Raw genomic sequence first — 26467 nt, 5'->3', positions numbered from 1 at the left:
CTTAAGTTTCTTGGACCCCTACCAGTCTCCTCACATCCATCCATTCATTCTTCCTATATAGTTTGGTTGGTGAGCTCCAACAGCCATTAATGTATAGAAATGTTATTCATCTATTTTTGTTTTACTCCTCTCCCATTCCAAAGTACACCACACACACACACACATATACACAAACACTGGTTGCCTCACAGCTTCTCATTTTACACCTTTTATGGACCTCACTTATCTGAACTGTTAGTCAAGCCCAGATCACTGACCTTCAGGATAGGATGTGTGTCTCTGTGCATGATCTGCACAGTTTTAATGGTTCTTTTTCTCATTGCTGGACATTTTAAAGTGTTGTATTGTCTGTGCTGTTCACAGTTCTGGGAAAGTATTTATTTCCATTTTTTGTGTGGAGTCTAAATTTTATAACATCAATTGTGTTTTCTTAAACTTCCATCTGCTTTAGAGGTTGGTATTAAAATGTGTTTTATGAGTTTTATTTTGAGTTGTTTTCTCCAGAGAAGCAGAAATATATGATGCTTACTACAGATTTGTGAAATGGAATCATTCTGAGAAATAGGGTAAAAAAAATAAACTAGATTGGGGCACCAGAATTTGGGAAGTTAACCTTGAGGTCAGAAATCTTTAACATGGTCTTTTTCTTACAAGACTTTAGCAAATGTTAGTCTTTTGGTCTGACTTCTTTGTCAGCTTGAGAAAGTTATACATTCCTTGAGCAGTGGATTTATGTGCTTAGGCTGGGGTTTGCATGTTACAAGAATAGATTTTTACCTACAAGTAGTAGATCAGTTTCTTTGTACTGATAAGCCCACACTGCTGTGTTCTCTGCCTTTGAGTATGCATTCCAAGTACAAGCAAAAGGGATGAAATACAGTAATCTTGTGTTAGTGGTGGTCACATGGCTTAATATGGGCAGTTGAATGAGTACCATTATAAATACAAAGCCCTAATGATCCACATCTTTAAGGCCTGTACATGTTTTTTTTTTTGCTTTACTGGTTAGTTTTCAATTCTCTCATGATATCTGGCTACAGTTAATATTGGTTCTGACCAGGAGACTCGTTCATCTCTACCTTTTCACTTTGTAGAGATCTCTTATTTCCATAGTGTGGTCCTTCAGCACTGATGAAAGCAGCATAACACTTGGACCATTTATACTGTTGGTGGCCTAGATTTTCTGACATAATGTTCCTCACTTCTGGCACTGGCATAGTACATCTGTTTACAGTGGTTATTGGTGATGCACTTTAAGCAAGCCCTGGTACCCCAGGATAGCCATTATCCTTTGAGAGGCTGTCAGTCTGCAGAAGTGCTTGTAAGTTGGTATTCATTCATCTAAATGTAGGCAAATTTGGTGAAATTCATTCTGTCGAGAGAGATCTGAATAAACTTACAGTGAAAGTGTTTGAGTTACCCTCAAGATTTGGTGGCCTCATGATTAGTTCTTTGAGTTAGGGGGCTCATGAGGCATAGGCTTCTGCATGTGGGATGTGACTGGCTTTGCCTCCATGTAAAATACTTTTTGTTGGAAGCCATTTTGGTGCTATGTCTCATCTGAATGCACTCCAACAGTTTTGTCTGTGGTTACATGAACTTCATCCTGCAAAGCACTCTAACCCTAGAAGAATTAGAGCTAGCATGCAACAGCTTGACAAGCCCCATCCCTTGGCCTAGTAGCTGCTCAACCACTACGTAAATTCAAGTAGCTTTGTGGTTGTGCATTATAAAACAGACATGAAAAGCATGTTGACAACAAAGATCTGTTATGTGTGACAGTAATTGTAGTCTGAACTTCTTCCTTTTAGCATTGCTCTGATCTGCAATTGATTTGCAGAAATTACATTGTCACTTTTGGCATATTTATGCCTATCAGTCTCACTCATGATCTCGCTTTGGGTTCCACTTCAGCTGTGCTCCAGTGGAGCCTGTTATCAGCCTTGAAGTTAGTGATATTAATCAGGGACAGTGATCTTTTAGTTTCCCAGGAAAAAATATCTCATAATTCCAGAATATTCCCTGTTGTTCATAAATAATGCTTATGCAGCCATGCATTAGTTAACTATCAGGGTTAAAGTTATACAAAGCAGCCCAAAATAATTAACAGTGTAATAAGAGGCATTTAGCATGGTGATTAACTAATTAAGGAAACCACTAGTGAAACAATTGCACAGACGGTGAATAAAGGAACATACTGCAATGACAGTCAAGCGATTTGCAAGTCACAGTAGCAAGCATAAAACATACCTGTGACTAGGTACATGTGAATCTGCTGCAGAAAATGGCACAGACCATGATTACAGGACCACTATGCAATAACAATCACATGACCTGTGAATTCCAGTAGTGTGCATATAGCAGACCTGTGCGTGTCCATATGTGCATAATCATTGCATTATGGGAGCTACTGAAAGCCATAATAAGGGCTTTCCACTAAAATCCCTACCAATTTATTTAATGTAAATGAAGAAGAAGTGAGAGTAGAATATGATCAGAAAGGGGAAAGAGCAGGCAGCAGAACACATGGAAGGAGACGATAAGGGGAGGCAGGGCTGGGATGGGGTGAGAAAGATGTAGTATGTTTTCGTAGGAAGTGTACCGATTTTTTTTTTGTTTTTGTAAGCAGGGTAGAGGGAGAAGGAAGTAGGGGAAAGGTGGCCTCAAGAAAGAGGGTATAGGGATGGTAGTGGGTACAGACAAGCACAGAAAACTGACAAAGGTCAAGAGGTGAGATGCCAACATAAAAAAAATGTGTTGGGGGGGCAACACAATGGAGAGTGATAGATGAAGGAAATATGGTGCTGGGTAGGAATGGGCTACAAACTGGGTAGGGAAATGCGACAAAAGTAAGCTGAACACCATAATGGGGCAAGGATGAGGTGATGGCTTTCTTTCATACTGCCCAGGCCAGCACCCAGCCAGACTACCACTCCATGACTGCCCTCCCTGCTGGGCCCTGCCTCTTCTGGCATGTTGGACAGAGTTAGGCACTGATGTGACTCTGGCAGTCATACAAGGATGTTCTCCATATAGTCAGTGTGGATGTCAAAACACCCGTCAACCGCTATTGTCACCATGTCCTCCAACCCCTTCTGGGTAGCATATTAGAACCTGCCAGCAGTGTTGCCTGAGGGTGCAACAACACATCCACAGGTGACAGACCACCAAACCACTATGGACCACTGCAAGTCAGCCCCCAACTCTGGATATCCCTTACCACCCAGTGGAGAGAAAAGTCTGAGGGCAGCTGGAGACCCAGTTAACTGAATAAAATATGGAATGGAGAGATGGTCTATATGCTACTGAAAGAGGAGCCTATTTTTCTCAATCTGGATGAAAGAAAATTTACACGGTGTATATCCAGCAGTTTGTCTGGAAATTATGAATTACATCAGTAAAATGCACCTTTCATGTGTACTTACTATACAACTCGAGTACTCTTCCTAATTTTTTCTTCATGTTGATGAAGGGATCAATTTGGCACCTTTTTAGGTCTCTGTAGTGGTGCCTGCACTGGTCACCTGAGCAGCTGATGCCTTTTTCAGTAGTCCTTCCCACTGGCAAGGCAGTACCAGGCATCCACCTGACACTGAGAATCTCATAAACAGTCCCTCAGCATATGCTTCCTGTGATCTCTTTACGTTGCGTGTAGAAATATCCTTGAAACTAAGTGCACCACTTGAAAGCCATTGTCACTTCACAGGTTACAGTGTAAAAAATATGGTAGCATGTTTGCACCAGCACACATTTCTGTCATTACAGAATGTGTAAAAATTGGTAGCAAGCCTGTGAGACAGGTTGCAATGCCACTGGAGGTGGTGGATGTTCTTCGTCTTCCATTGCTGCAGTCCTAACAATTGGGTATAGTCCGCATCCAGTCGGCCCGAATACCAGAGTATAAGGCTGACGTCGGTCATGGCGCATTAGACTGACGTCAGTACGTTAGGGTACTAATGCGCATGACCGGCGTCCTATCCTCAGTCTTTTTTGCCGCGTGGTCCGATGCAGAAGCAGTTTTGCAAGTGCAGGTTGGCGTTCTGAGATATTTCCGAAACCGGAGTTTCAGACCGACTCAGAGTTGGCTAAGTACCCCGTTGGGGAACATTTTGGTTTTTTCTTGCCTCAGTATTTAACCGGATGTCAGAAAAAGTGAATAACTGTATTTCTTGTGGGAAACAGATACCGCATAAGGATTTCCATACTTTGTGTATACCTTGTTTAGGGCCTGAGCACGACGTTGTTGGTTGCCGCTCTTGTGCTAGGTTTAACAAACGCACTATTAAGAGGAGGTTAGACTGTGCCAGGTTAGTGTTTGGGAAACGTTGCAATTATAAAATGCCGTCGGATGCTCCGACGCTCGCTTCGTCCAGGAAGCGCAAGGACAAAACAGCGAAGCCTAGGGTTGAAGAACCGGCAGTCCCGGACGTCGGTTCTTTAGGAGGCTCAGTGGAGCCAGAGGTTTTGCCAGGAGTTTCTATGGAGTCTCCGGCAGAAACTTTACTGTTCCAGGCTGTCCCATCTCAGGAGGCAGGCCAGGCTGAAGGGGCTTCTCAAGGGCCTATTCTTCCCTCTTGTCCCACAGTAATTGGAGCCTCTCCTTCTGTTGCTAAAGCTTCTTTTAGAGGTAGGCCAATTTCAGCTTCAGTGGGGGCTTCTCCTAGCTTTTCGGGTTCTGTACCTAAGAAACATATGCTTAAAATGGCAGAAGATTTGATTACTATGATTAGAGGTTCTATGGGCCCTCCTGCTAAGAGGCCTAGGGTGGAGCCGGAGTTTGCCAGTTTTGAACACGGTTCAGAGGCTTCTGAGTCCTCTGCGGATGATTTACAGGAGTATCCTCCTTATTCTGATTCTGATATGGATGATGCCACTCCTTCGGCTTCTCCTCCTGAGGATTTTTCATTTTCAGAGACTCTGCATTCCATGAGGGAGCACTTTAAATGGGAAGGCCAGGATTACTCTGATTCCAGGAAGAGGCTTAGGGAATTCTTGTTTTACCCCAGCATAGGCCCTTAGCTATACCTCCTGTGTTGACTGTGGTGGAAGATGTTTTTGCAGAGGCTTCCCTGAACCCTGATTCTTTGCCTCCTGCTCCTGTTAAACCTGATAGGTACTATAGGGTGCCTGAAGCTCATAAGTATTTGTTTAAGAGTCCTAGGGCGGACCCAGAAACTATTTCTCAGGGGCCTAAAGGTGTTAAAGCCTCTGTGGTTAGAAATCCTGTTCCCACTGACAAGGAGGCTAGGGCTTTGGATAGGTGGGGTAAGAAACTGTATACTTCTTCCACTCTAGCCATGAGAGCATTGAATTGTCAGTTCCACATGCTGAAATATCAAAATTATCTCCTTTCTCAATTGAAGTCTAAGGTGGATGCTTTGGCGGAAGGTATTGAGTGTAAAGAGTTGCTGGATTTGGTTTATGTGTCTGAACAAGTGGGCAAGCATTCTTTGCAATGTGGCTTTGATGCTGTGCAGGCCTCCTCGAGGGTGGCTGCCACTAGTTCTGTTCTTCGCAGGCATGCCTGGTTAAGAGATCAGAATTTGGCTGAGCATGTTAAGACAAGGATTTTGGATGCACCTTTACAGTCTGATGTTTTGTTTGGTTCGCCTGTGGAAGCAGTTTTAAAGAAAATGGAGGACAAAGCTAGATCTATGCAAACTGTTAAGAATTTTTTGCAGGTACAGCCACCAAGTTTAGTAGAAATTGGCCTGCTAAGGGGTGGACTTATCCTGCTTATGACTCCCAGTCTAGGGGTAGGTCTAGACGTGGTAGGGGCAGGGCTCAAGGTTCTTTTAGGTCTAGAACAGGGAGTTCACCTGCTCAGACTTCTAGTGAGGGCAGGGGTCAGTCCTTTCGTAAGCAGACCCAATGACCTGCCTTTTCAGCTGCCAGTAGATTCTCGTCTGGCAGCTCCTTTGGGAGGACGACTGTCTCTTTTCAAAGAAAATTGGGATTTAATTACTCAAGACAGATGGGTGTTGGACATTATTCACCACGGTTACAGGTTTTATTTCCATACAATGCCCCCTTTCAAAGGCATGCCAGACGTTCCTCCTCCACAAAGAAAAGAGGCTCACAAGCAAGTTTCTCAGTTACTCAAAATGGGGCCATTCAGCCAGTCCCTGTATCAGAAAGGGGCCTAGGATTTTATTCCCGCATGTTCCTAGTACCAAAGAAGGGGAACACGTGGAGACCAATTTTGGATTTATCTCTCCTCAACACTTATCTGGACATTCCCAAGTTCAAGATGTTGACGTTACAACAGCTTTTACCTCTGCTGGGCAAAGATCACTGGATGGTAACTTTAGATCTCAAGGAAGCTTACCTTCATGTGCCTATCAGGCTCAGTTGCAGGAAGTATCTGCGGTTTCGAGCTGGAGATTCTCATTATCAGTTCTCTGCATTGCCCTTTGGCTTATCTACTGCGCCCAGAGTATTCACCAAGGTTCTGGCTCCAGTGATAGCTTACTTCAGGCTACAAGGAATTCAAATCTATCCTTACTTAGACGACTGCCTGATTCTGGTTCAAGAAAAGGAAGACCTTCTACAGCATCTGGAATATGTTATAGCAGTGCTAAGATGCCTAGGGTATTCTGTGAACGAAATAAAGTCCAGTCTAGTACCCTCTCAAGACATGTGCTTTCTAGGTGTGAGACTGAATACAGCAGCCCAGATGGCCTTTTAAACCCCGGACAAACAAATGAGTCTATCACTTTACTTCCATCATCTATCTCATCAGTCCGTGCTGACTGCAGGGACAGTCCTTCAAGCATTAGGGTTCATGGCATCTTGTATTCTGGTGCTTCCCAATGCCAAACTGCATATGAGGAAGTTACAATGGTATCTCAAAAATGTATGGACACAGCACTGCCAGGATTTAGACACTGTCATTCCCATAATACCTTGCCTTCAAAGGGAATTTTTGTGGTGGGCTCAGGAATGTCACCTAAACAAGGGACTCTCTGTGACCCGGCCAGAGGCGAGTCAGATTTTAACGACAGATGCCTCGGACATTGCTTGCGGAGCTCATCTACTTGGAAAGTGGATACAAGACAAGTGGCCTGCCAGACTACAGCATCTACATATCAACAGGAAGGAGATGTTAGCAGTCCAGTTCGCTTTACTGGCTTTCAAGGAGTTACTTCTTCCAGGACAGGTGTTGATTCTAACAGACAACACAACTGTCATGTGGTACATCAACAAGCAAGGGGGAACACATTCTTATCCTCTATGCAGGCAAGCAATGATTTTATGGGAGATTGCGCTAAGCTTGCAACTAACTCTTCAGGCAAGGTTTCTGCCAGGAGCACAGAACTCCTTAGCAGATGTGTTAAGCAGACGAATCATGGATCCCCACGAGTGGAAACTGGATCTTCATGTATTTCAGACATTGACAGTGTCATGGGGAACTCCAGACATAGATCTGTTCGCTTCTCCACTAAACCACCAGCTGCCAAAGTATTGCACAAAGGGGTTTCATCACACAGCTTGGAAAGTGGATGCTCTGTCTTTCAGTTGGGAAAATCTTCATGTGTATGCCTTTCCACCTCTGCCTCTTCTTCCAAAGGTGCTATTAAAGGTCAGACAAGACAGGCCAAGGATGATTTTGATAGCTCCAGATTGGCCTCGCAACACTGGTACCCACTACTACGGAGTCTGGTAAAGAAGCCTCCATGGCCTTTACCTCTGATTCCTCATCTGTTATCTCAAGAGGACGGTCATCTGCTCAATGTCAAGCTTCACTCTCTTCATCTAACAGCCTGGCATATTCTGTGTTGAAACACAGCAGGTCTCAACTTCCTCAACAAGTTTTAAATGTGATTATGGAAGCTAGACCTAGTACAAGGAGAGTGTACGCAGCAAAATGGAAGAGATTTTTATTTTGGAGTGCAGCAAGGAATTTGGAGATTTCTGAGCCTAATTTGAGTGTGGCTCTTCAATATCTTACCGAGTTATTGGACAAAGGGTTGTCCTTCTCTTCTATTAAGATTCATGCTGCAGCAATTTCGCTCACTATGATTGTGACCCACCTTTGTTTTCACATCCTTTGTTCAAGCAGTTTCTTAGAGGGGCAAAGAATATAAGGCCCCACGTAGAGCTCCTACTCCTGCTTGGGATCTCAATTTTGTGTTGGAAAAACTTACTCTACAACCTTTTGAGCCTGCGGCTACTGCTGAATTGAAATATTTGTCATGGAAGACTGCTTTTTGTTGGCTATTACTTCTGCAAGAAGGGTGTCTGAGTTGCAGGCCCTTATGGCAGTCGAGCCCTTTTGATTTTCCATAAGGATAGGGTATCATTACGTACTAATCCTTCCTTTATGCCTAAGGTGGTTTCTAGTGTGGCTTTAAACCAGACTATTCATTTGCCTACTTTTTATGCAGACCCCAGAATAAAGGGGAAAAGATTTTGCATACTTTAGATGTACACAGGCAATTGCGTTATTACTTAAGCAGGACTAAGGATTTTAGACAGTCTCAGCAGTTGTTTGTTTCTTTTGCTTTGAGTTCAAGCAGGGCAAGCCTGTGTCAAAACAAACTATTTCTAGGTGGATTGGCTTTTGCATTGCATTTTGTTATTCCCATCATGGCAAGGAGGTTCCAGCTGGGATTAGGCCTCATTCCACTAGGGCTACTGCCACTTCAACAGCATTTCTACGGGGGGTGGCAACTAAGGATATTTTGGAAGCAGCTACTTGGAGTTCAGTGCATACTTTCTCTAAGCATTATCACCTTCCTATCTACTCTAAGTCTAGGGCTGGTTTTGCCACAGCTGTTTTGCAAGGCATGTTGTCAGCTCCTGCTTCTTTATGATTTACCAGCCTCCCTTACCTCTGCTTTGGGATTCTACCCAATTGTTAGGACTGCAGCAATGGAAGACGAAGAACATAGTACAGTTTTGTACCTACCATAAATGTAGATGTTCGAGGATTCCATTGCTGCAGTCCACCCTCCCTCCTTCCCTCTGTGTTTAGGGGTGGTAGTGTAGGTGAGCTTACCTGCTTATATTTTTGTATATATTGTTCATGTTTTGGTGCAGGCTTTTTGGGCCTTGTCCTTTTAGGGTCTTCTGACATCTGGGGCAAGAAAAGACTGAGGATAGGACGCCGGTCATGCGCATTAGTACCCTAACGTACTGACGTCAGTCTAATGCGCCATGACCGACGTCAGCCTTATACTCTGGTATTCGGGCCGACTGGATGCGGACTATACCCAATTGTTAGGACTGCAGCAATGGAATCCTCGAACATCTACATTTATGGTAGGTACAAAACTGTACTTTGCGTCTTAATGGCACAAAGAGATGCTTGTTTGTAGGCTGTATAACTCGCATCTTATTTGACAAATGCTCTTCAGCATCTCTAAGAGCTATTAAAAAAGTTCAGTATATCCACTTGCCCATTGGGGACAAAAATCCAGCCATGCATGCACATTGTGGTCACCCTTGCAGGTACACTATCACATACAAGCTTTTTTGCTCAACCTTTGCCCAGTGTGTTTTGAGAAAACAGTGAGGTTCAGAGCTGTTTACTTGTTATTTATATTAATGTAATGAGTTTTGAAACTGAGTAATAATTACAGTTGTGGCTGTTGCAGTGCTCATCATACTAAAGAATTTTCCAACACTGAGCAAAGAAAGTACTGTGCAAAAGGCTATTGTCTAGGGTGTTCAAAACTTCTACAGCTGTAATATCCACTGTACACATATCACAGGTATCCAACCACACAGTTCACTGGAACTGTGTGTTTGGCAAGTATGCCATAGGGTCACTGACGTGATCTGTCTGCTCATAACGCGATAACCTGCCCTGGCAAAAAACAAAATAGCTTACATTGTACTGATGGTGTTAAGAGTTGTTGGGATGGTGCGTTGTCAACAACTGACTAATGACTGGGGGAGATACTGGAGGGTGGTTGTTAGGCTATGAAGTTCATTGCAGCAGTGCTTTACTGTTGACAGCATACGTTATGTTTATAAGAGGCAGGGGACACAGGTCTTGTAAGGAGTCCATAGACTGAAAGTTCAACATTGTCTACTAACATTTGTCTTCCTGTTTATTACGTGGATGTATACAATTTTCAAACTGTTTTTCTGTGTTGCGTGGGTGGGAACATAGGGTTCTGAATTTGGCAGTATGTCTCCCTGTTTGATGGGTGTTGGGGGGAAGAATTAGTTTTCAAATTGTGTATCCATGGTGGTTGTTATATAGGCAGGATTAGTACGTGTGAAGGTGTCCACATAGTTCAGAATTTGTTCATTGTGCCATGATGCTTGAAGATGGGGGGAGTGTGTGTTTACTAATGCTCAACTTTGTTGATGTTCTTCGTGTTTCACTGTTGCAGTCATCACATTTAGGTGTGTAGGTTCTGTAGTGTAGTGGTTATCACGTCTGCTTTACATGCAGAAGGTCCTGGGTTCAATCCCCAGTGGAACCAGAGGGCCAATGGAGCCCAAATCAAATACATCTGCACATCAACCAAAAAGAGATGCTAGCTGTTCAGCATGCCCTGACAACTTTCAGACCCCTTCTCTCCCCAGGGCCTCTACTGATCAAAACAGACAACTCCACGGTAATGTGGTACATCAGCAAGCAGGGAGTGACTCACTCTTATCCTCTGTGCAGGTTCACCATGACCCTTTGACACACGGCCTCAGCCATGCAACTACACCTGTTAACACAATTCCTGCCAGGCTCTCTAAACTCTCTGGCAGACAACTTAAGCAGAAATCTGCTAGACCCACACGAGTGGCAGCTAGACCAAAGAACCTTCACCCTTGTAACCCAGAAATGGGGCACCCCAAAGGTTGACCTCTTTGCCTCCCACTGCAATCATCAGCTCAGCAAATTCTGCAGCAGGAAACCTCACAGCAAAGCCTGGAAAGTGGATGCTCTATCCTTCCAGTGGGTAAACCTCTCGGTCTGTGCATTTCCCCTCTACCACTCATTTCAAGGGTACTGCTCAAAATAAGGGAGAAAAAAACGAGGACAATACTGATTACCCCAGACTGGCCACACCAGCACTGGTACCCACTGCTGCGCAGCCTGTCACCCCTGCCACCATGGCACCTACCTCAGATCCCAACACTCCTGACCCAGAGGAATGAATAATTCATGCATCCCTATTGCAGACCTTCAGTCTGGCAGCCTGGCTTATTCCCTGACCTCTCCTCAAGCTGTCATTCTAAGCAAACCATTTCTAGATGTTATACGTGAGGCCAGATGCCACAGCACTAGAAAGTCTTATGCTGACAAGGGGAAAAGGTTTTGCACCTGTATCCAGGCTAAGGGAGCTGGAATGGCACAGCCCTCCCTACCTTTTCATCCTGGATTACCTGACAGACCTACTACACAAGGGTCTATCCTTCTCTTCTATTAAAATTCATGCCTCTGCCATCTCTGCTCATTTCAGCTTAGAGCCACCTCTTTTCTCGCACCTTCTCATTAAACAGTTGCTAAGAGGGGCTAACAACTTGAGGCCACCCAAAAGAGCTCCTACCCCAGCTTGGGACCTAAACTTTGTGTTGGAAAAGCTCACCCTGCCCCCCCCCCCCCCCTTGAACCTGCAGTTTCAGCAGAGTTAAAATTTCTCTCTTGGAAGACAGCTTTGCTTCTGACCATCACTTCAGCTAGAAGAGTATCAGAGCTACAAGCACTTATGGCTGTAGAGCCATTCATCATTTTCCATGCTGACAGGGTCTCCCTCAGGACTAACCCATCCTTCATGCCAAAAGTGGTGTCCAGTGTGGCTCTCAGCCAATCCATTCATTTGCCCACCTTTTTCCCTAACCTACAAAACAAGGGGGAAAGGATTCTGCACTCTCTAGATGCGCACAGACAGCTCAGATTCTACCTAGGGAGGACTAAGTCTTTTAGAAAAACTGATCACTTGGTCAGCTTCACTGCAGGAGCAGAGGGCAAGGCCATATCCAAACAAAGAATTTCCAAATGGATAGCACATTGCATCCATTTCTGCTACAAACAGCATGGAAAACCTCTCCCGAAGGGGATCAGGACACATTCCACCAGAGCAACCTCCACCTCTGCAGTTTTCCTCAGAGGGGTCCCCACCAGGTACATCCTGGAGGCTGCAACATGGACATCTGTTCATACCTTCACCAAGCATTACCACCTGCCTATCTTCCCCAAATCCAGGGCAGGCTTTGCCACTGCAGTCTTACAGGGCATCCTAGCCAGCCCCCAGTCTTCTTGACTGCCTCCAGCCTTATCTTCAGCTTTGGGAATCAACCCAAATGTGATGACTGCAACAGTGAAACATGAAGAACATAGCACAGTTGTGTACACTTACCATAAATGTAGTTGTTTGTGTGTGTTCACTGTTGCAGTCCTGGTTTCCCTCCCTCAATTCTCCTCGTCTTCCCCCCCTTTACAAGGAACTTTTGGTATTTACTTTCTACTGGTGGTGTTCTTCCACCATAACCTAGCTCGGGGCTCCTGAGAGTTAGGGAAAGAAAAACTGATGCAATGGCATCGGCTGCCTGTTTTTATATCACTGACGACCTGACTTCACTCCTGGAGCGACAGCAACTGATGCAGAAATGCTAAGCCTTTGGTATTCGGGCCACCCTGGGAGGGATAAACACACCCAAATGTGATGATTGCAACAGTGAATACACTCTAACATCTACATTTATGGTAAGTGTACACCACTGTACTTTGTTTGGGTAGAGGCTGAAAATTGTCCAGTATTGATTCCCTGGTGTTACTTGTCTTTTTTTTTTTTTTTTGAGAGAGGGACCACAAAACTGTATGGCAAGTGTATGAAATGAGGTGTAATAAATCAGGGTCATGGTGTTAGAGTCCAGGATTTGGGTGTTATGGACCTTCTAATGCATGGCTTACATTGGGTCTCATCCTAATGTTGTGGTGTACATCTTCTAAGGTCTTGGAGCTCACACCAGTAGACTATGGTCAAATTGGGACAGATTAAGTACAAGGGGCCACGGTTATAGCCATCTACATGTGTGCTGGAGGCTGTATGTGTGATGTTGTGAAGCCATGACACATTGAACATATTTCAAGCTGCAGAGATCAAGTCTGACTGCAACAACAGGTTTCGCTGGTGCATGCTGCATTGTGTGGGGAGTTAGAGGGGCACACCTAGAATTGGCTGTTGCTTGTTTCGATTTGGCAGGCCTGTGCTTCGGTGTGGGTCAGGTGTTCAGTCCGTGCTACCTGTGAGTTATGTGATGAAATACCTCTGATGTGGGTGTGATGGATATTACAGTCCAACAGCTTAACATACATCTATCTTCACATTCACAGAGCAGGATGACACTGAATCAGTGGAAGAGGATGGGGAAGTTATCCAAGGTAGTGAGTGACATGTTGGTCCGGGCCCTCCATGATGGCAGTTGAAAATCCTCCTTATGATAAAGAGTGATTGGCTTCTGTGAGAGTGTGCTTGGTGGGACCTTGTTGTGTTGGTAAATGACAGTGGTCATAACTGAACAGAAGAGGAGCTATGCCATGGGGTCACTGACATTATCTGTCTGCCTATAAAGAGGTAACTTGCATGCAGAGTAATGAAGGGACATGGCTGGGGGAGTTTGCCTACACAGTCCTCCCCTAACCAACAAAGAGGAGCTCCTGGTATCAATGTCATACCCAACAGTGGATGTGATATTAATGCTGAGAGCTTCACTAATCACCATGAATGTTACTATCAATGCCCCAAGTGGGTATTCCCTTACATATATACAAATATAATGCAGTACAACATGTCAGAGAAAGAACCAGACCCATATTGAGTATGTTTCGTATGTTCATACAGACACATCAGATCTTCAGCTGCAAAATCATCTGCAGAAGGTATATGTCCTATATTTTTGCATGCTATTCCGTTTTATAAATGTAGCCTAATTTTGATCTGGAAGTGTCACAAAGTAGTAAAAACCTCTCAACTATCTAGATTTTCTCAGGATGTCCAGATTTTTTCCTCATAAAGTTTTTTGTTTGGCAAATCACTGAGGATTATAGTCACTAAATAATGACATACATTTAAGTTTAATTTCTTATCCATCAGAAAAAGCATACTAGCATAAATCATTTTATTCTAGCAGTGTTCTAAGTTTAGAAGAGTAAAATTTCAAGTTTGTCCCTATTTTTGCCCCTTTCCCCATTATTTTTGGCTTTGTCCATATTCCTTGTGTTAAGAGGTTGGGAGGTGAAGTAAAATCAATGCACATGAATGCCTGTCTTTTTTTCTCCAGGTGCCTCAGTGTCTGGGTCCTCCAGTATAGATGGTGGCATGCCTGATAGTGAAATTTGTGAGTGTGAAGATGATAGCTGCCACAGCTTGGCATGGTATATGGCCATGGTAGCACTGACACACATTGGTACTGTACTGTTTCAGCTGCTAGCCAGGACCTTGCTGCCCTTGGTCACAGCTCAGTCTCCTTTCGTTCCTTTACTTTTTTGTTTTTCTCCTATATAATTTCTTCAGGACTGTAATATCTTACTGAAGTAGGCTAGTAGTAACTTTGACACATACCTGACTGAAAGGTATATTGGTAAATTGTTTCTGGAACATGATCGTCCAAGGCTCATCCTGCTCCTTTCCGCCCTTGCTTCACTCGGGCTCCACTCTGCTCCCCTACCCTGCCCCCATTCTCACCTGCCCCTGACTCTCCTATATTTATTTCTATCCTGACCACTCCCACCCCAGAGGACAACCAATTAGACTACCCAGCCAGTTTATCTACCCAGGCAATAGTAGCAACATAAATTAACACACCCTGTTAATACTGCTATTCACAACTCTAACACTAGCTTTATATTTATTTCTCTTACAAACGGTTATTCCACAATAAATCCTACCTCTCCCTTCACATTCAATTAATAGTCTTGGTCATTCCAGAAACTATTTAATCTTGACAGCTCCTTTAATATGCACCATCACTTTCTTCACTCTATCCATAACTGCCCACCTAACATCTTACCACCTTATCCCAATTCCCCCAGTCATCAGCCACAAAGCTACTCAAGTCAACTCCATCCAAGGTCATCCATTTTCAAACTGCATCAGCTATCACTAATACTACTAAAACCAATCTAATCTTCTATTAGCTCCAAACTCCAAACTATCGTTCTTCAAACAACATACATTTATATCCAAACCTCTACATACTCTAGATATAGTCACATCAAGGCTCATAATTAGTGGTGGTATACATCCTAATCCCGGTCCAAATAGCACTCCTATAGCACCTCAGCAAGTACAAAACCTACTCAATGTATCTTATAAAGGTTCAAACTTATTGCTCCTTAACCTAAACCTTAGAAGCTTAGTAAACAAAGTCCAAGAATTGCATTCTACTTTATCTCACTACTCTCCTGATATAGCTGCCCTCACCAAGACATGGCTTAAGCCACTTATATTTGACAATGAAATAACCCCTACTGGATACAACCTGTTTAGGGTGGACAGGAAAGAATGAAAAGGTGGAGGATTGGCCATAATGTACAAGACTAACCTTTCACTTGTACCAGACCCAACCTAGAAAATACAGATATTTTATCAACCAAGCTTCTACTTAACCAAAATAAATTCTTTACCATTATGGCCGTCTGCATCTCACCTGGCAATAATATTCCCATTACTGAGAGTATCCTTCAAACCATTTCTAACACCATAGCTCATGAAACCATCATAATGGGTGACTTTAATGTGGACTGGTCCTCCTGTAATTCAGTCACCCCTTAAAACTTCATTAACCTATTTGGTTTCACTCACCTTATGCAGGGACCCACCAGGATTGATAAAAAACAATCTACACTAGATTGGATGTTAACCAATAAACCTAACCTCTACCAACATTATGGGGAGTCTTAGTGGCCATATGCCTACCTACCTACTTAGGCAACATCCAAATCTCATCAAATTCAACATATTTTGCCATATATGTAGTAAGAAAAAATTTGCTCCCTAGAATTTATACAAACCCTAAAAAAGTGTAATTGGACTTTCCTGAAATACATTCCCCTTGATACAGCAGTAGAATATTTCAATAATACTGTTCTCAACATTCTTAACAGACTAGCACCTCCTATAACAATTTGTTGTAAATCTAACTTTACATCAAGACTCTCCAATGACACAAGGACATTCTTAAAGGAAAGAGATAAGGCATGGCAATTATGGTATTCCTGTAAAACGCATAATAATCGACTAGCGTTCTAGCAACTTAGAAATAAAGCTAAACATCAGATTAACCTAGTGAAAAATAGCTACTGCAATAACTTATAGTTAAAGCACCAACGTAACCCCCCAACATTTTTGGAGAGCTATTAAATCCATCCTTCACCCAGGCCAGACAACAAGTCCTTCCCTCAATATTTCAAATTCTTCTAGTACCATTGCAGAAAAATTTAACAAGTTCTTCACAGAGAAAGTATATTGCCTCTAATTAACAAGAACTCTAACTCACCAACCACACCCTATTCCCATAACCCAAATAGTACATCATTCTCCTTTCAACCTGTATCCACAAAAACTATTGAAAAACTACCACAGAAACTTAAACCCACCACTATTGCAGCAGACAACCTACCTCCTGAATATTTAAAAGTAGCAGCAGAAGCCATATCCTACCCTGTATCAATTCTGACCAATAGATCTATTGCAGAGCAGTATATCCCAAAGCAATGGAAAATTGCATATATTATCCCCATACACAAGGGTGGCAACTCTACAGAGCTCACAAGTTGAAGGCCTGTTGTTTTACCCCTATATCTAAAATCCTTGAAAGATGTATTCATGCCCAACTCCTTCAGTGCCTCATTTCCAATAACCTTCTTGCCAGCTCTCAACATGGTTTCAGACTCCACCACAGCATCACTACTGCACTCCTTAACTTTTCCAATGCTATCTATAAACTCCATATTAAGGGCAAATTTGTCTCTGCGGTCTTCTTAGACATGTCCAAGGCCTTTTATATGGTCTCCCATCATAAACTGTTGAATGTTCTAACCTTAACCTTCATTCATCTGCTGTCCTGTTGTTCCAAAGTTACCTAAAAGAACACCAACAAGCAGTTATATGGCAACATAATCTCTCCACCCTTCTCCCAGTCACACTAGTTGTGCCACAATGTTCCGTTATTGGCCCACTTCTGTTTAGCATTTTCACCAATGATCTAAACACTGCCAGCCCACTAGCAACTGTTGTTCAGTATGCTTATGACACCACCCTTATAAGCCATGCTCCAACACTTCAAGTCCAGATAGTCACACAAAAGTCCTTCTCTGAAATAGAATCTTGGCTATAAGAATCTCACCTCATACGTAACCCCCCCCCCCAAAAAAATAAAAAATAAAAAAAAAAACTCATGGTCTTCCAAACCTCCAGAGCCCTCCCCCACTACCACTTTCTTCATCACTGCTAGTAACTGCACTATAATCACTACCAACACACAAACCAAACTGCTAGGCAGCACCCTTGATAACAGTCTAAGATTTGACCTTCATGTCTCAAACTATTAAAGTTCACAAAAGAATGAGTACTTTGTACAGGAACAAAAAATTTCTAACCAACACCTCTAGGATAGCTATTGCCAGAACTCATCTTTTATCAACTCTCCTATATGCTTCTCCAATTCTTATTAATCTCACATTGCCAAATTTGCTTCTGACTCTCCAAATCATATACACCACTGTGACATATTGAAAAAACTGTCTTGGCTAGAACTCCCACATCTTCTCTTGTACAATCAGCTAATCATGGCTCACAATATATCATTCCAACAAATCACCCGCACTACAAAACATTCTCCAAATTCATTCAACCAGAAATTCCCTTCGATCAAGTAATGCTTGCTTTATTACAGGTTACCAAAGCAATACCGCTGGAGATTCCCTATACTTCCATCATGTAGCAAAACATTGGAACTCACTTTCATTAAACCTTAGAACTACTACTAATTATGAGTTCAAACATTTGCTCAAAAGCTTCCTTACTAACTCTTGGCTTTGTACATGTACTACTCCTGGCTAGTTCAGTTAAAAACCTTCTTTTTTATAAATCTCTCTGTAATATGTGCTATCAAATGATCAGCATGACATTTTTGAGCACCACAGCTATTCTGCAGGTTTTATGTTATATTCTAATCCTTTTCTTTTTGCCTGTTAGTAATGATGTATGTTGTAATGTATATATGCAACAACTATAATATCACTGTATTGCTGTGTATTTCTGTTTCTATTTCTATTTGTGAAGCTTTTCTCCATGGCCTTCGCTGAAAATAGGTTTTTGTTTAACCCAGTCGGAGTATCCCAGTAAACAAATGTTAAATAAAATAAATGATAGGCATTGCTTCATTGCTTATGCAATCCATCCCTCAGTCTCAGAATACTGTAGTAGTTGAAGAGTTGGCTGACAAAGCAGCCCAGATTGCTGTTTTTCCCAATAGCGCAGCTGGTGGTTGGTGCTGACAGCTTCCATGAGTTGCAGGGAGGAAAGTAAGGTCTGGTGTGCTGTAGGGTATTATTACCCCAGTTCCTGCCCTTCACCTATGCTGTCTCTACAACCATCAAATTTGCAGATGAACACATCCTATAGGCACAGAATGATGCCACCACAACCAGTGCAGAACTGAGTGGTGTGGTCTGTGGTCTGAGACTACCTCAGAGAGAGCTTTCCCATTTATGTATAATTTTTGAAGGACACTGTGGGGAGATTGTATCCTCAAGATCCCTGTTCCCAGTCACACACTGTGGACATCTCATGGCTATCCTCATTTGGTGTGTAGCCTACTATGAAGTGGTCAGGGCATAGTCTAGGTCCCTTAGTGTTGCATCCTCCATGCTTAGTGCCAGTGATGTGCTTAGTGATGCTTAGTGCTGTGAATGTAGAAGTGGACAAAGCTGTATTTGCTGAATCTACCCATGACAAATCTCTCTGCTCATGGAGCACACCATCATATAAGTTCATAGGTACTTACTAGGCTATTAATCAGTGTGGCTCTTAAGAAACCTAGCCTTACATTCCCATGATAGCTTTTATCCCTTACATTTATTGTACAAATAACTCAGAGACAGGCAGAACAAGGATATGTTTCCCCCATCCTTGATAGACAAGGGTTTTAAACAAGGGACGAATTTGCAGTTATCCATATAGTCCAAATTATATTTAAAGAGTACTTTGCTTTGTGTGGAGTGCAAGACTGTTCCGCAGAAGCAGAATTATCTGTAATTTGTTCCTTTTCCTCCAACATGTTCTGTGTGCAGGAGAGATTGAGATCCCTTGAGCATGTATTTATGTAACCACTGGATTTGTAAATGTATAATAGGTCTGAAAGGATATTGTCTGTTGAGGCTCTGTATGTGGCAGATGTTGCCTCTCGGTAACCTGTATGATACTGAAAGGCTTTGAGATGGTCTTTATAGGTTTTATGATTTAGGCCTTTGATTTCTTACTGAGGAAGTGAAGTGTTGTGGTCATTCCGGTTGTGATGTGTTTGAACAAATACATATTGAAAGGGGTATCATACTCCATGATTGGCTTACTGGGTTCTTAGTATAGCGGAATGATTACTTCCCTGGACCATGTATGCCATACCATTAGTTACAAGCCACACAATGGAAAAGGACTTCTTGTAATAGTGGATCATGATGATCAAAGGACAGTTTGTTGTCAACATAGGTTCCCCAGATGCCTGATCAATTTTCAGGGGTGTGTTGCTAATGTGTTCATTATAAAGGGAGTCTTGCTTGCTGAAGAATACGATTATACATTTCTTGGCATTTAGTTTTAGTCCATGGTTTGGGCAGGCCCTCTTGGAGGATCATGATGCCTGGGGGGATGTTATCATGGCACCAGGTTAGCAGTCATCTGCAGGCTTGGTCATCCACAAGCCCTTTATATTAGCTTTGGACACTGAGAAGTAAATGCCAAAGAGTGGCCTAGGACTGAACCCTGGGGTACACTACTAGTGACAGGTGTTTTTCGATGGCGGTAGAGCTGCTGGGTTCTGTTTGTGAGCTGATTTTTTTATCTAATGAGTTACATAGAGGTTTACATTTAGCTGTGAGAGTTTATCTTTGATACCAGAGTGTGGGGTAGTGTTGAATGCATTTGCAAGGTCTAAATATGTGGTGTGTACCAATATGTCCTCATCCACCACTACAGTAACTTTTTCATAGACGTCAATCAGGTTAAGTAGGCAGATTTGCATTTGACAAATCTGAACTGAATTGGGATAAGAGTCTATAGGTTACCCATATCCTTGTATATTAATTCCATAATGATCCTTTCTATAGCCTTACAGATGAGGCTGGTTAGACTTATAGGTCTGTAATTACCCAGTTCTGATGAAGACCGAGCTATGTACATGGGTGTTGCTGTCCTTCATTATTCATTCATCTGGTGTGAAGCCTGCTTTGAGGCTGATATTAAATAGCCTCTGTAAGGTGTCCAACAAATCATGTTTTAGGCTGAATTGTAGGCCATACCTTAATGTTATATGGATTCTGTTTGTAAAGCTGAAAGATTTATAAGCCTGTCGTCACCTAAAAAGGCACTACAGAGGTTGACAAGGATTTAGCCAATATACAAAAGCTTTGGGGAGAGGGATCTTGGCCATCTCTGACAAAGCAATTAGGACCATCTCCATCCCCTCCTAGGCTGAAAAATATTAAACCCTCTTTGAATGACAGCAGAAGCTAAGCCAGTAGTGAAAACAATAATCTTGTGTTTGTATTCTGCGCATCATTCTTGGTGGTGGTTGAATTCTGCACAGGGCTGGGTTTAGACCAGCCTCAAATACATATTCTGAGAGATCCATCATGTCTCCATTCATTTAGTCTAGGGAGATACATCTCCAGTCATTTATACCTCCATGTACTGTAACTGTGTCATGTGTTGACTTTTGTGGTGCAAGGACTAGAGTGTATAATGTTGAGAATCCTGACATTTGACTGTGACCCTGTCCTTGCATGGCCTGGTTAGTAGTGTATCGGTGCATCTCACTATGGATTCACCTATGACTAGGATATTGAATTGTGTGGAGGTTTGCCGTATGGGCTTTTGAAACATGTCAGTGTGACTCTTAGTTGTATGTTTCATGATGGTTGCTACTTGTGTAGTGGGTTTGTGAGGTTGTTGAGGGTACTTGTTTCTTAGATTACTTTTAGAAGGCCTTTGTGGTTTACACAGGTTATATTTAAGAGCCTTAGGATATATGAAGGTGTCTTTGGGCTAAGCTGAGTGTACTTTTTTCAGTGTGGTACTGTGTGGGTTTGCCATTCTGCTTATTATGTGTCAGTTTTGTATGATAACTTTGCTTGCAGTAACATTGAGCAACCACATCTCTCATACACCATGTCCACTGATTTTAATTGTAGGTGGTTGTCAAGTAAACGTGAGACAATTTCTACATTGTTTCAGGATCCCTGTTGCAATGAGGCTGGCAACAGTGATGGTCGGAAAGGGGAAATCCATGGTTCCAGGTGGTAAATAAGGTGGGCTGTAAGGGGAGTCGGGCCTTTGAGGTTTGGAGCTGATTTGCTGGAAGTGCTATCTGTCTAAAACAAACAATCTAATCTACACACACAGAGCAGTGTGCCCCATAGTGCAAACCAGAGCCTCTTTGTGTAACTACTGCCAATTTTAAAGTACAGTAGGAATTGAGGGAACCATACCATCTACCCTTGACTACACTGGGCAGCTCACTAACAGCTCAGAGCTTTAATCCTCTGTGTTAACTCCTAGGCCGATGTGTGTGTGTGTGTGTGTGTGTATATATATATATATATATATATATATATATATATATATATATGTATGTATGTACACTACGTACTGTAATGTTGAATCACCATTGTTCAAGATCAATCCATCCCATGATTTCTTCCTCCTTCAGATATGCTGTTTTTACTTGACAATATTGCATGAAGTCAATCTTGTAGAATACAAGGTAGCCCTGACTTCTACAGGATGACCTAGGGTCATATAGCAGCCTGGTTACTGGAGGAGCTGGCCAGGATGGCTGGAAGTGAGACATCAATGTTAGTTTGACATTTCTGAGTGGAGTGAGATGGCCAGATCCATAGTGCTGCTGACACCTAGCAGAGGCCATGTAGAAAACAAGTAGTGCATAAGGCCAAGATGGGTGCTTTGTCTGGCCAGGCAGCTCATAGTGCTTTAGACAGAATTTGGGATGTATATGCATCTTGGCTGGTACTGTGGATTTTCCTATGGCAACATTATTAAAGCTACATTTTTTCCCTTTTTTAGGACAAATTCAATGTTATGTATAGGAATAATGATCATGTATGGCAACCAGAAAATATAATACTGTTTACCATTACTTACAACAGGAAAACAGCATATAAACAATGGTTAGAACAAATAGACTAGTGTTGACAGCTGTATTGTTTTACATTGTGTTATATAGACTAACCTGCTTCCAGAAATAACAGTAATCTTGTCTGTAAGGTAGAGTACATTGTTTAAACATAATCCATTATGTAGATGTGATGCATCCTGTGGTTCAGTTCCATCTAGTTCTGTGGAAGTGATCATTCTGCTATCTGCAGTAATCATCTGTGCAGCACATCAAATTTCCAGCTTTTTGGGGAGTTTCCACTGCATAACTATGTATTTATGAGCTATTGCAATATCTTGAGTCTCCAGAACCATGGAATTGTTTTCACAATTATACAACTGCAGAGTGCTCCACTGTGGGAGAAACAACAATATAAGGTTTATTTGGAAACAATCCTTCAATAAATCCACTAGTTGATCCAACCCACTAATGTGGAGGGGTAAAGGCATGAGTGTGGCCCAGGTGATGTGCATTTTATTAGTGTGTCAGATGCTGGACAGAGCTGGCAAGAGAATAGGCATAATTACCTGTGGGCGGTGGGGGGGGGGGGGTGAGAATGGGACCAGCTGCAGGCTATGTTACCAGTCTCTTGGAAGAAGGAGGTAAGCCCTCCTTTCCACTGCTTAACTATGTATTTATGAGCTATTGCAGTATCTTGAATCTCCAGAACCATGAAATTGTTTTCACAGTTATACAACTGCAGAGTGCTCCACTGTGGGAGAAACAGCAATAGAAGGTTTATCTGGAAACAATCCTTCAATAAATCCACTAGTTGATCCAACCCATTAATGTGGAGGGGTAAAGGCATGAGTGTGGCCCAGATGATGTGCATTTTATTAGTGTCTCAGATGCTGGACAGAGCTGGCAAGAGAATAGGCATAATTACCTGTGGGCGATGGGGGGGTGAGAATGGGACCAGCTGCAGGCTGCGCTAGCAGTCTCTTGGAAGGAGGAGGTAAGCCCATGACTAGGGGGTTACACATGTGGATCACCAGGCTATCGATTGGTGGCAGGATTCATTGAGCAATTGCATTGGAGTGAAAACTTGCATAGTGGAAGGCAATGTGGCTCCCATGGTGACGCATATCACGTGCCCCCCCCCCTCCCCACAGCACCACCTGGGGTTGTATTTTAGGACAAAAAAGGAAGGTCCTCTAAGGGATACAATCAGATCTCATGGCTGTCTGAATGAAGGCCCCTGAGTCAGCTATTAAAAATGAGCTGGTGTCTGACTGTGGAGGCGTGATGATCCACAGAAGTGGTGGCAAAAAGTATAAAAGGGAAAAAATATGTTAGATCTGCAAATTCAGAACTTGTGCACAAAGTTCAGTTTATCTTCACTACATGCCCAAACAATTAACTAAACACAGATACTTGTGTAACACTATGGGCAGAGGTCAAATAGCTATGATACCAAAAAAAATTAAGCTTTTTTCCCTAGTTATATATGTTAACCTCAAAGTACTTCAGTAGACGCAAAAAGGAAGATTGTAGTGTCTCGAACTGTCCCTGAGTTATGCAGATGTATATCTCAGTAAATCTCTCTAAGCTAAAACAGCAGATTGTTTGCAGATGTAATAAAGGCTCATTGCCTTTAATCTCTGTATCCTATATGGAATTGTTAAGTTCTGCATAAACTCTGTATCTTAATGGGAAAAAGGTAAACCAGTGAGCTTACTTAGTGTACATCTAAAAAAGCATACCTCAAACATAAATATAACCAAAAATGGCTATGCCGAAAGCCACCATGCTAGACAAAGGTGCTGAAAGGAGACAAACACCTTCTACCTTCAGTTTCTTGCAGAGTATTCTTTAGTCAAAACATGCCATTATCCTTCCAACTATTTTCTTGCAGTGTGGTGGTGGGGGGGGGGGGGATACAGGGTCTATATCAGCATTTTGAAAATGTAATAAATAGGTTGAATCACTAAATGCCGAACTGAAATGATCGACCTATTACATTTTCGAATGCTGATAAAAAAAACAAAAAAAAAAACAAAAACTAAAGGGTGTAGGCAGGGGGGGCAAGTCCACCTGCACCCCCCCCCCACATCCCCGCTACTTAAATATACCAACTCCGAGACCACACTACATTGAGATAAATGGAAATCTCCCCTTACGGAGATTTCTGTTTACCCGTTCGATGTTCTGCCCTTTCGGCATTCTCGATGCGACAATATCAAATTCGATATTGTCAGCATTCGAGATGCTGATAGGGACCTGGGGATACAGTCTACTTTCACCTCTGACCAGGCTAAGAATTTCTAGTGTGGTTTCAGATGTTCTCTGACATCACTGGGTAAACTACTGGAAATGACTTAAAAGTTATCTGTGAAAAAAAGGGTTTTGTTTTAATACCAAAAATCACCCATCAGTTATTCCCTGCCCAATTTATTTTCACATGTTCTGGAATATCTTTGGCTCAGCTTTTGGAAAGGACTATGCAGTCATCTGTGAGAAAAAAGATTTTGTATTAACACAAAAGCACCCATCCACATATTACTTCACTCCCATATATAATCTAAACGGTTCTGCTCTTATGCTGTTAACTAGCAAGTGAACCCTTGAGTGGTTGTAAATGGCCTAGGTGACCTAAATAAATAAATCGGGAAAGCCCATAACTTCTAAGAATACCCATTAGTATGCCCATTAAGTCACATCAGGTGCTTTCCCAGAAGTCTGTTAATATAGCTGCTGCAGGCTGAAGATCAATGTTTTTGGTAGTCTACACTTGTTAAGCCTCCAAATGGGAAGGATGTAGGTTCATAAAACAAATCTAGAAGAGGTGCTGAGGATAATACCACATTAGTGGCTAACCCCTTTCCTCATTGAGGAGCTACAGGAACGAGATCTCCATTTTTGGGTCACCTGCCACTGTGATACTTTTTGGTGTTAATATCTTTCTTTCTAGTTCTTTTAACTGACAAAGTTATAATTGTCTGAAATACGTTGTGTTACTTTCATCTTTCTAGTTCTTTTAACTGACAAAGTTATAATTGTCTGAAATACGTTGTGTTACTTTCATCCTCTTTATCTTGTTTATATAACATACTGTAATAATTCACTGTTACAGTTATAATTTTCTCCGAGTCATAATTCCTAATTATAGTTATCATCCTTTCAGCCTTTTGTTACTTCAGACATTGAACAAACAGATGTTAAGTTGTGTATCTCGCCTTCGTTTCTTGCTGGTTGGGATCGAAGCCGATCCTCGGCTCCAACTCGGCCATCTTCTATAGCTCGAGAGCTGTTTACTGGCTCGAGGCTACCCCTTATCCCATGATGCCTAGCGCTAGCTACCCAGATCTCGTTTGCTGCTTCAGCTGCGAGGTGTCGTTCTTACTGGCTCAGGCTTGTATAAGTTTCTTGTTGAACTATTTTTTGTCAGATTAGTGCTTTTTCTGAGAGTTTATTGCTTAAATTGTAGTCTGTAACTTGTTGTGTTAGTTTAGTGTATTGGTAGTCCTTTCCCCTAGAACTCGTTTAAATTAGAGAGTTCTCCCCCTCCCCCCACCCCTATCCCTTCTTATAGGTTAGAGTTTAGTTAAGTCTTTCCTTCTTTCTTATTGTTAGGTAGTTGTTTAAGTTAGAGGCTTCCTAGTTTAAAAAAAAAAAAAACAATCTTTATCTGTAGTATACTGCGTGTTTTTGTCTTTTGTTATTAGTGTTGCGGTATTTTGTTATCGCTGTTCGGTCTTTTGGCCAAAAATCAGTGTAGTATCTTACAGGTATTTTGTTGGATATGTCTAAAGAATCCAAGGTGTCTGGATTCAAGAAGTGTGTGACTCATGCTGTCAGAAAATGTCTCTGACAGATGGGCTCACTTCTTGCATCTATTGCTTAGGCGCAGTGCACCTGCAGGACTCTTGTTCTGTATGCCATGCATTTAGCTCAAGAGTTCTTCAGGAGCGCAAGAATAAGCTTATTCTGAGGGATCTTCTCAAGCCCCAGGATTCACCGGCCAAGGCTCAGCCTGTGAAATCCCCAAAACCGACCAAATTGTCCCCTCCAAGCTTGGAGCCGTCATTGGTTCAGACCTTATCTGTTACTTCGGTTCCGGTTGGAACCGAGGAGACTATCTCCCTGTCGGCTCCATCAGTGTCTTCGGAGCCATCGCGGA

At 42.4% G+C, this 26467-nt stretch overlaps 1 protein-coding gene and 1 non-coding gene across 2 annotated transcripts in view; both read left to right on the top strand.

Annotated features, from left to right (window-relative positions):
* Positions 1 to 26467, top strand: part of CCDC77 (coiled-coil domain containing 77) — a 743168-nt gene that overhangs the window by 231849 nt on the left and 484852 nt on the right. The window lies entirely within an intron of this gene.
* Positions 10367 to 10439, top strand: TRNAV-UAC. Its single transcript has one exon. It is a non-coding gene; the product is annotated as a tRNA-Val (tRNA).

This window comes from Protopterus annectens, chromosome 11.part0 (assembly GCF_019279795.1).
Source record: "Protopterus annectens isolate FY-2018-M chromosome 11.part0, PAN1.0, whole genome shotgun sequence".
Classification (NCBI taxonomy): Eukaryota; Metazoa; Chordata; order Ceratodontiformes; family Protopteridae; genus Protopterus; species Protopterus annectens.
The sequence above is the reverse complement of the archived record's forward strand: the minus strand, read 5'-3'. Positions and strand labels throughout refer to the sequence as shown.